The sequence below is a fragment of the Artemia sp. Qi Xiang Cuo genome, chromosome 1 (genome assembly GCF_049724085.1).
Source record: "Artemia sp. Qi Xiang Cuo chromosome 1, ASM4972408v1, whole genome shotgun sequence".
In the NCBI taxonomy this organism is placed as follows: Eukaryota; Metazoa; Arthropoda; class Branchiopoda; order Anostraca; family Artemiidae; genus Artemia; species Artemia sp. Qi Xiang Cuo.
Window position 1 is genome coordinate 26220543 of NC_142794.1, and position 9303 is coordinate 26229845.

The 9303-nt window shown below is 35.9% G+C and overlaps 1 protein-coding gene across 4 annotated transcripts in view; it reads right to left on the reverse strand.

The window, feature by feature from the left end:
* The window catches only part of Dus1 (Dihydrouridine synthase 1), a 144762-nt gene extending 141294 nt beyond the window's left edge, over nt 1-3468 (reverse strand). Inside the window, exon 1 of one of the 4 annotated variants that reach the window (XM_089094250.1) lies at nt 3414-3468. The gene's annotated coding sequence lies outside the window, so the exon portion shown is untranslated. Of the gene's footprint in view, nt 1-1906; nt 1934-2162; nt 2274-2478; nt 2549-3413 lie in introns of those variants that run through there. The other 3 variants (XM_089094221.1, XM_089094232.1, XM_089094241.1) reach the window with 3 other exon arrangements.
* Between the last annotated feature and the right edge of the window lie 5835 nt (nt 3469-9303).

Here is a 9303-nt window from a genome sequence, read left to right on the forward strand (position 1 = left end):
TGCTTAGTCAATGGAAAAACAATTGCACTAAATGAACTTACACAGACTACAGAAAAATCAAGGAAAAATACAGACAGTAAAATGGGACCTAGTGATTGCCAAGGGAGACATTGAGCTAGCCTGGCAAAATTTTAAGAATATTCTGCTCCAAGCTGAGAGGACATGTACTTCATTTTCATTTGTGAAGGCACCAAAAACACTACCACACCTGAACCAGAGTCTTAAAAGGGCTATGAACTGTAAGAAGGTTTTTTCAAAATACAAGAAATGCAAATGCACAAACCCATGGGATCGTTTTGCAAGAGCAAGGAATAAACTGAGGCAACTGACAAGACACTTCACAGCTGACTATGAAGATAACTTAGCATTAAATATCAAAGACAATCCAAAGAGGTTCTGGAAATACGTATCCGCTAAGGATAAGAATCGACGAACTATGTCATTCCTGCTCAACCTTAAAGGGAAACAGCTGGAAGATCCAGAGGACATTGCAAGTTTGCTAAAAAACACATTTACATCCAATTTCTCAGAGGACCCCACTGATGAGCCACCATCCCCTGCCTCCAGGATGGTTGAGCACCCTATGCCAAAAATTACGTCACAATGGACAATATTAAGAAAAGGCTGAGTAAACTAGAACCCAACAAAGCTAAAGGTCCAGATGGTATACATCCCAGGCTCCTTAAAGAACTTGCGGATATAGTAGCAGAGCCACTCTGTTTGCTATTCAAGCTGTCTCTTCAAACTAGTAGCCTACCTGCAGATTGGAAGACAGCCATAATTACTCCAATATCCGAGAAAGGATCTAGAACCCAGCCTGAAAACTATCAACCTATTAGTCTGACCTTGGTTGTGGTCAAACTTATTGAAGGGATAGTCAATAATGCATTTATAGTGCATATGACCAAGAATGGCTTTCTTTTTGATGGTTTCTGGAAAGCATGTCTATTGAAACAAATCTTATACTAGCTTACGAATCTGTAACTGATCTGCTGGAGCAGGGTTTCCCAGTCGACCTGTTCCTACTGGATCAAGCTAAGGCCTTTGATAAATTGTCTCACTGCTACCTGATGATCAAGCTGTTGGTATATCAGATAGATAATGATGTTGCCGAGTGGATTCACAGCTTCCTATCCAACAGAACCCAGATTGTTGCTGTATATGATGAAAGAGGTGACCTCATCTATTCCACACCAGCTCAAGTTAAGAATGGTGTCCACCAAGGGACCAAACTAGGCCCAACATTGTTTAACCTTTAAATAAATGATGCTCCTGAGGTGGTCAAGAATGGCTTGGATGCCACCCACCCCCTTTAACCCCCTAAGTATGCCCAGCCACCAATACATATAGTGAAACCAACAACAAAACCAACCCCTCCTGTAAATATGAAAATTGTGTTAATTGTCCTGTTGTTATGAATTGTGTTATGAACTGCTGTCCTGTAGACCTATATATGTAAATAGTGGTAACCCAACTGTGACATGAAGATTATCAAGTCAACTTTACCTGGCAACATCTACAGGTTCTTCTACCTTAGTTGCTAGAAGATGCAATTTAAGGTAATTTAAGGTAATATCTTTAAAACCTTATAAATTGGGATTGAGCAAAATTGTGAAGCTGAAAACAATTTTGTTGTACTTCATTTAGGCTAAGCAGAAGATCTATTCTGCAAGGTTTCACTTCTATAACTCACAGATTTTTAAAGGTCATCAAAGGTCAGGACCCTTTAGAGGGAGAAGGAGTGGAGGTAGGTAGGCTACTTCAAAATAACTTCCCAGGACATACTTTAGCTTGTAGACCCATCCCTGAAAGTTTCATTTCTTAACCTAACCTCTTTCTAAGATAGTCAAAAGTAGCTAAAGTAGAATTTTACCATAATTCCTTCTAAATAGTTGCTAATCTAGACCTTTAGCTCCTCAAGTTTCCTAGGCTATTCACCTGAAAAATTCATGTGCCTACATTTGGCTAGCCTAGTTTCCAAGGTAGCAAGAAGCCCCTAAACTAGAATTTCATCACCATTTTTCACTGCTCGTAGGCTTATAGGAAAAAATGCACCAACTACAGCACTAGGCAAGCCTACATAAATATATTTCTTTAATTGGCATTAGCCTACAAATGAACAGTTTATTCAAAATAAGGGCAAATGATAAAACAAAACCAGCCTTATGACACTGAATTTGACGAACAAAACAAAATATTCCTTGTATTATTAGCCTATCTGATTTAGATAGCCTAGCTTAGATTGCCTTCTGTATTCTTTTAATAGTTTATTCTCCTTCTTTTCAAGAGTTCATAGTGAGGAATGGTAATGGTTTGTGATACACATTTCGGAAATTCATGTGGATCTTAAAAATAATCAGAAATTAAATAAAAAACAAGGTTTTTGGAAATAAAAGTAAGTGGAATTTTCTGGACCAGGATGAAGTAATCTCCTGGCTCCCATCTCCGGGTTTATCTCCCTGACCTAAAATTGCTTACCCTATAGCTCTGAAAAAAAAATAATTATGCTCTCAACTGATACTAAATTTTTGAATTTTTTTGCTGTTATTGATATTTTACTTAAAAGTACAAATATAAGCGTGAACTTAAAATTAATGACTGAAATATTTTTTTTGACAGAATTTTTCATTGTTATTTGGAATTAATTTGTCAGTAGCTTTCAAATGAGATGTTACATGACTATATTAAAAAAAAATTATTTTGACTGTTAGGCCTAGGCCTATTGAGGTAGAGGCAGACCATTTTTGTTGCCTCATTTTTTATACAAAAGGTACCAATTAGCAAATAATTAAAAAGAGATCTTTCTTATAAATATTTTTAAAAATTTATTTTCTACAACAACCCTAACATTGCCCAATTAATCCTGTTTTGCTTCCATCTCCCCTATCCTCTCAAACCCTCCTTATCAAACAAATAAAACTGAAAGTTCATAAAAAGATTTGTTGTAGTAAGATCTATCTTAAATGGGGAAGGTTCCCTTCCCTAGGAATGTCCTAGCTCCATAAACCCCCCCTACCCCTGAATATAAGTACCTCACAAAGAAAAACATGGCAAATTTAAATTTGATTCAAAAACTATTGGATAAGACTTGGATATTTAAAATCTTTATGTCAGGAGCTTTCAAATGAGGTGTCGCATGACTATATTCAATTATATTTTATCTTTACTGTTACAGAGGTAGTCTAGAGGTAGGCCAAATGAGGTCTTTCATTTTTTGTCAAAGCTTATCAAACAGCACATCATTTGAAAGCTATTCATCTTCTGAATATGTTTCTAGCGTTGTGTTCTACATTAAACCTAAAAGGGCCACACAAATCCTCTTTTGCCTTTCATCTCCCCTTTCCTCTCAAACCCTCCATGTCAAAACAAGAAAAATGAAAATTCGTAAATAGATTCTTTATAGTGAGGTATACCTTAAGTGGAGAAGGTTTCCTTCCCTATGAATGTCCTAGCTCCATTTATAATATATATATATATATATATATATATTATTAAAATATAATATATAAAATATAATATATTCAATTATATTATATTTTTACTGTTATGGAGGTAGTCAAGAGGTAGACCAAATGAGGTTTTTCACTTTCTGTCAGAGCTTATCAAACAGCACATCATTTGAAAGCTATCCTTCTTCTGAATACGTTTCTAGCGTTTTTTTCTACATTAAACCTAAAAGGGCCACACAAATCCTCTTTTGCCTTTCATCTCCCCTTTGCACCAGCAGTAGAATACTATATATCTAAAATATATGGTATTCTACTGCTGGTGCACATCACCCTTCCCATCAATTAAAACTTAAAGAAAATAAAAATATAGTATATATGTATTTGGGGAGGCTATTATCTCCTATGAGATATCTAAAGAGTTTCCTTGTAGTAGCTTAGCGGCAATAGGCCTAATTACTTTACTTATATGTCTGTATCTCTCCAACAATTAAATTTAAATTACAAAGTTTTTATAGCTTAATTAGTTCGCAGTTTTTAAGAACAATAAACAGACTTTTGACGACCTTTCTTAATTGTGTTGAATGGTATCTGTTTATAAAAAAAGCATTAAGTTAAGTCTGATATTTGCCACCATTACAAATAACCCATAAAATTAATAAGTGCAAATAACGCGGATATTTATCCACTATGGGACCTAACTTGTGCGAGGGGAGTCGACCCCAGCAATACAAATGACACTCGACCCCAAAAAAAATACATTCATGTATTTTTAATTATTCTTTGTAAACAAGCATGAACACTGGCTTGTTTTACATCTACATGGCTCTAAAGCAGCCATGGTTCAAAATTCAAATTTTCTTGTTCACTCATTTTGCGGAGCTACTTCAGAATTTGAATTTTTTCTAACACCATTATTCACGTGAAGTTCATCTGTGTAGGTCATCTGTGGGCTTACATTCTTTGTAAACAAGCATGAACACTGGCTTGTTTCACATCTACATGGCTCTAAAGCAGCCATGGTTTAAAATTCAAATTTTCTTGTTCACTCATTTTGCGGAGCTAATTCAGAATTTGAATTTTTTCTATCACCATGCCTCCATTTTCTGTGATCAACGGTCTCCTTCGCCGAATTTCTCGCCTTATGCAGAGTTCCAGTCACAGCTGGGTAACAACCCCTTTTTTTCTTTTTCTTTTGTTTGCTTCCTTCGGCGACTTTTGCTAAGCTTCCTAGGATGTGTGCTTATGCTGCTGCCGCCAATGTTCGTAGTGCTAGCTACCGCTGGCACCACTTATTGGGGTGTATGTGCGGGGTCACCAATTTTAAAGGCAAAAATGACGCAAAAAGATATCTATGCCACTTACTCGAATGACGCAAAAAGATTGTTATGCCACTTACTCGAATGACGCAAAAAGATTGCTATGCCACTTAATCGAATGACGCAAACAAATTGCTATGCCACTTACTCGAATGTCGCAAAAAGATTGCTATGCCACTTACTCGAATGACGCAAAAAGATTGCTATGCCACTTACTCGAATGACGCAAAAAGATTTCTATGCCACTTACTCGAATGACGCAAAAAGATTGCTATGCCGCTTACTCAAAGGGGAGAACCCCTCGTCGGCCCTAATGTTAGTGAGATTTCCACTCTTACCCCAACGGTTCTGCAAATATCGGGTTTGGTACTACCCTATTTACAGTATACCCTTTCCCAGGGTATGGTAACGCGATCGAATGGTCAAATGGCCACTTTCTAAAGCCAAATGTATCTGCCTTGGGTTACGGCTAGAAAATCTCTATTCTCTCCTTGGAGGTAATAGCCCTCCCTGTGAATATACTAATGACGGTGCCTTGTAGCTCTATTCCTACCCTGCCTGGGTTACAGAAAATACTACACAGTTTGTAGAAAATACCTTACTTGTATTCTTCCAAAAGGGTCACAAATGTAATTAAAGAAACGAAAATAGGTCATTTATCTGAAAGGTCATTGAATAGGTCATTTGTTATGTATTGTTTTAAGAGTAATTAAGGATTATTGAACTATAAATTCTGACGTCTCAAAGCTTTGTTTCCATGGCACAATCAGATCTGATTTAAGAGATACGAATTCTTATAGGCTAGCAGTGGTTAGAAACATTCTTCTAAGCCGTGGCGATGACAACTTGTGGTGTTTGCACGGATGAAAAAACGTCGCCTCTTCTTCTCGGGCTATCTGGAGATCAGATTCCTTTGGGAGCATTTACCTTGGAGACTTACGAACTAATTACCTATTATTAGACTAGACGCAGACATATAAATGAAATAAACACAGATAAGAAAGACAATAGATTTATTGAACTCACATGCTTAGTTGCACAGCAACGCGTCACATCAATGACAATATTTTCTACCGGGATTATTTGCGGTACTAATCGAGTTAGATTTGACTTAATATTAAAATTTAAAAGCACATTTACCCCACTACCAAACGCAGTTCTTTTGTCCTGCGCTGTAAGGACTGCCATCCATTGGCCCAAGAGGACCAAGGATGTAAATCTTTCGTCCAATAGTCTCTTTTAAATGTTTTTGATGATTCAAGCATTCACACGGTTTTTTGCCATTTAAACTTTCTTAGAAATGTTGTGCACAGCATTTATTTTGCTACTAATTATCTTAGCGAAATTCGAACGACTAGCGTCGTTCTTTGACTGAAGCTAGAACGCAGTTTCTCTTTTTGCTGATTAAAAATTTAGACTCTTGGAAGCGGTATTTGAACTCAATTAGGGGACGTTTAATTTCTGCCCGAATCATCTTTAGAAGGAAAGAATCTTGTATTTTAAACATATCGCCTTTTACTCCTGGTACACATCACCCTTCCCATCAATTAATGACGTCTCGTCATTAGTAACTGCTTATTTGGAGTGCTTAAAATTTTTCAATTATTTTTCTTATTTTATTCTACATTACTTTTACATTTCCAACAAAGTTGGGGCTATTCTACTTTTACATTAGTTTTTTTTTTATTTTGCTGTCTATATGACGTACTACATACTATCTACACTACGTTAAATGAATAACATGATAATATTACACCTAATTCTACTTGTGGCCCAACAATTTTACATGAACTTCTTGAAACCCAGAATCAAGGTTGGTAACGAGTTTGTTACCCAAGGTCGTAACAAGGACCAGTGTAGCTGCTCCATTGGTGCCATGTCCAAAGCTATCTTTGATAGAATTTTCAAATTTCTTGTCAAGAAATGTAACGAATCACTGGAAACGGGCCAAAAACGTGTCCAATTTATTGGTGTGCTTGACATTGCTGGGTTTGAAATCTTCGACTTCAATGGCTTCGAGCAGCTTTGCATTAATTTTACAAATGAGAAGCTCCAACAGTTCTTCAACCACCATATGTTCGTTCTTGAACAGGAAGAATACAAGTAAGGTATTTTATACAAACTGTGTAGTATTTTCCGTAACCCAGGCAGGGTAGGAATAGAGCTACAAGGCGCCGTCATTATTACATTGACAGGGAGAGTTATTACCTCCAAAAAGAGAATAGAAATTTTTAAGGCTTAACCCAAGGCCGGTATATATGGGTTTAGAAAGTTTCCATTTGACCACTTGGTATCATTACCACATCCTAAGAAAGGGTATAGTGTATATAGAGTAGTACCGAACCAAATATTTACAGAAACGGTGTGGTAAGAGCGGGAATCTCACTAACATTAGGGCCGACAAGGGGTTCTCCCCTTCGAGTAAGTGGCATAGCAATCTTTTTGCGTCATTCGAGTAAGTGGCATAGCAATCTTTTTGCGCCCTTCGAGTAAGTGGCATAGCAACCTTTTTTGCGCCGTTTTTGCCTTTAAAAATGTTGACCCCGCACATAAACCCCAATAGGTGGTGCGAGTGGTAGCTAGCACGGCAAAGACTGCCATTTCCGAGTGTTTTAGGAGTATAGATGCTTCGAAAATATGGCATTTTACGACGTAATAAGCAATAGAATTACATTTGTTGAAGCTAACAAATACTAGGATAGTTATGTAGTTTCACAAGCAAAGAGAAGGAAAAGATATATAAATATATAATTAAATCACTTGAGGAAAAGGATGAAAAAAAACGAGAAAAGTAACAATAAGTAAGAAAACAAAAGTGGAAGCTTAGCATTTGGCGAAAGAAACCGTTAATCACAGAAAATTGAGGCATAGGGATAGGTCTTGAAAAGGGTCTCCTTTACCTACACAGATGACCTTCATCTGGATAATGGTGATAGAAAAAATTCAAATTCTGAAATAGCTCCGCAAAATGAGTGAACAAGAAAATTTGAATTTTAAACCATGGCTGCTTAAGAGCCATGTAGATGTAAAACAAGCCAGTGTCATGCTTGTTTACAAAGAATGTAAGCCCACAGATGACCTACACAGATGACCTTCGCGTGAATAATGGTGGTAGAAAAAATTCAAATTCTGAAATAGCTCCGTAAAATGAGTGAACAAGAAAATTTGAATTTTAAACCATGGCTGCTTTACAGCCATGTAGATGTAAAACAAGCCAGTGTTCATGCTTGTTTACAAAGAAAATAAACACACATGAGGAAAAACAGAGTAATATTGATAATTCTGGTCCGCTCTTATGGTTACTCAATGACGAATCATCCTCAAGTTTAATCTGATTATAAATCAGTAGAGTTTAGTGGAATATCAGATAGTTTTATATCAGATAAATGCGATCTGATAGTCGAAATAAAATGGAGTGAACCCAATAGCCCCTTATCCAATTAGTCGACAAATAGATTGTGCCTAGAAAGCTTATCACGCTAGAACAGAAACCTTATCACGGAAACAAAATAATTTTTTTTGCGCACCTTAGACTAAATTAGTCTATGTTACTAAGGATTTGATTAAGTTTTAGATGTCTTATTTTTGTTAGTGTTATTTCTATGCCCTTTCAAAGGATAATAGAAAGGTTGGAACAGAAAATAACCAAAGGTAGAAAGCTCGTGGTCTACTGAGGACAACAACTGGCGTTGGACCACGTCTTGTGGTAAGCGTGGGGTGGAACTAACGATCATTTTTTTTTTTTTGTAATTTTTGTTTAAACGACCGTAAGAAAGGATATTTCTCAATCCTTCAAATGTAAGAAATTATTATTTTTATGCCAACCAGGGCCAGTCAAAGCAATACTTAAAGGTTGAATAGAAACTTCGATGAGCTAGCTAAGTTTTAGTTTTTGGATCTTAATGCTTTTAAATATAAACAGAGATTTTACTTTATTATAGCTCCAAGCCAAAAAAAAAAAGAGAGAAAAACTTTTTAATTTCATTATATCTATGACGTATGCTGTCCTACAGCTCTGTGTTAAACATTACTTCCAAAGAGAAACAGAGAAATTAATGTCCTTAGCTCCTTGGAGAAAATTTTTAATTTCATTAGTTTACATCTATGACGTATACAATAACAGAGAGATCACTGTTCTATAGTTCTGTGACAAAAATTTTCTTTAATTTCATTGGTTTATCTATGACATATCTTGTGCTATAATTTTTGTGACATATTTTGCAAGTCAGTCACTTTATATCTTACCTATACTGACTCAGGTCCCCTCAAATTTTCTAAAAAAAAAAAAAAAATTCGACCCGTGCCCTAACTAAGATGGATAGTATCCAAAACAAGAAATTATCAGTACAGAAGCGTCTAATTATATGAAATATTTTGTCTTAGTGCAGATTATAATTATTTTATTTTATATGATATAAATATATCATATTTATTTATTTAGTTCTGAAGGATTTGATCAAACAATAGCCTTCTAAAAAGATATTGATGTCAGTTCTTCATTATGCTTATATTCTTTGCCAAGCATCAACTGGAATATA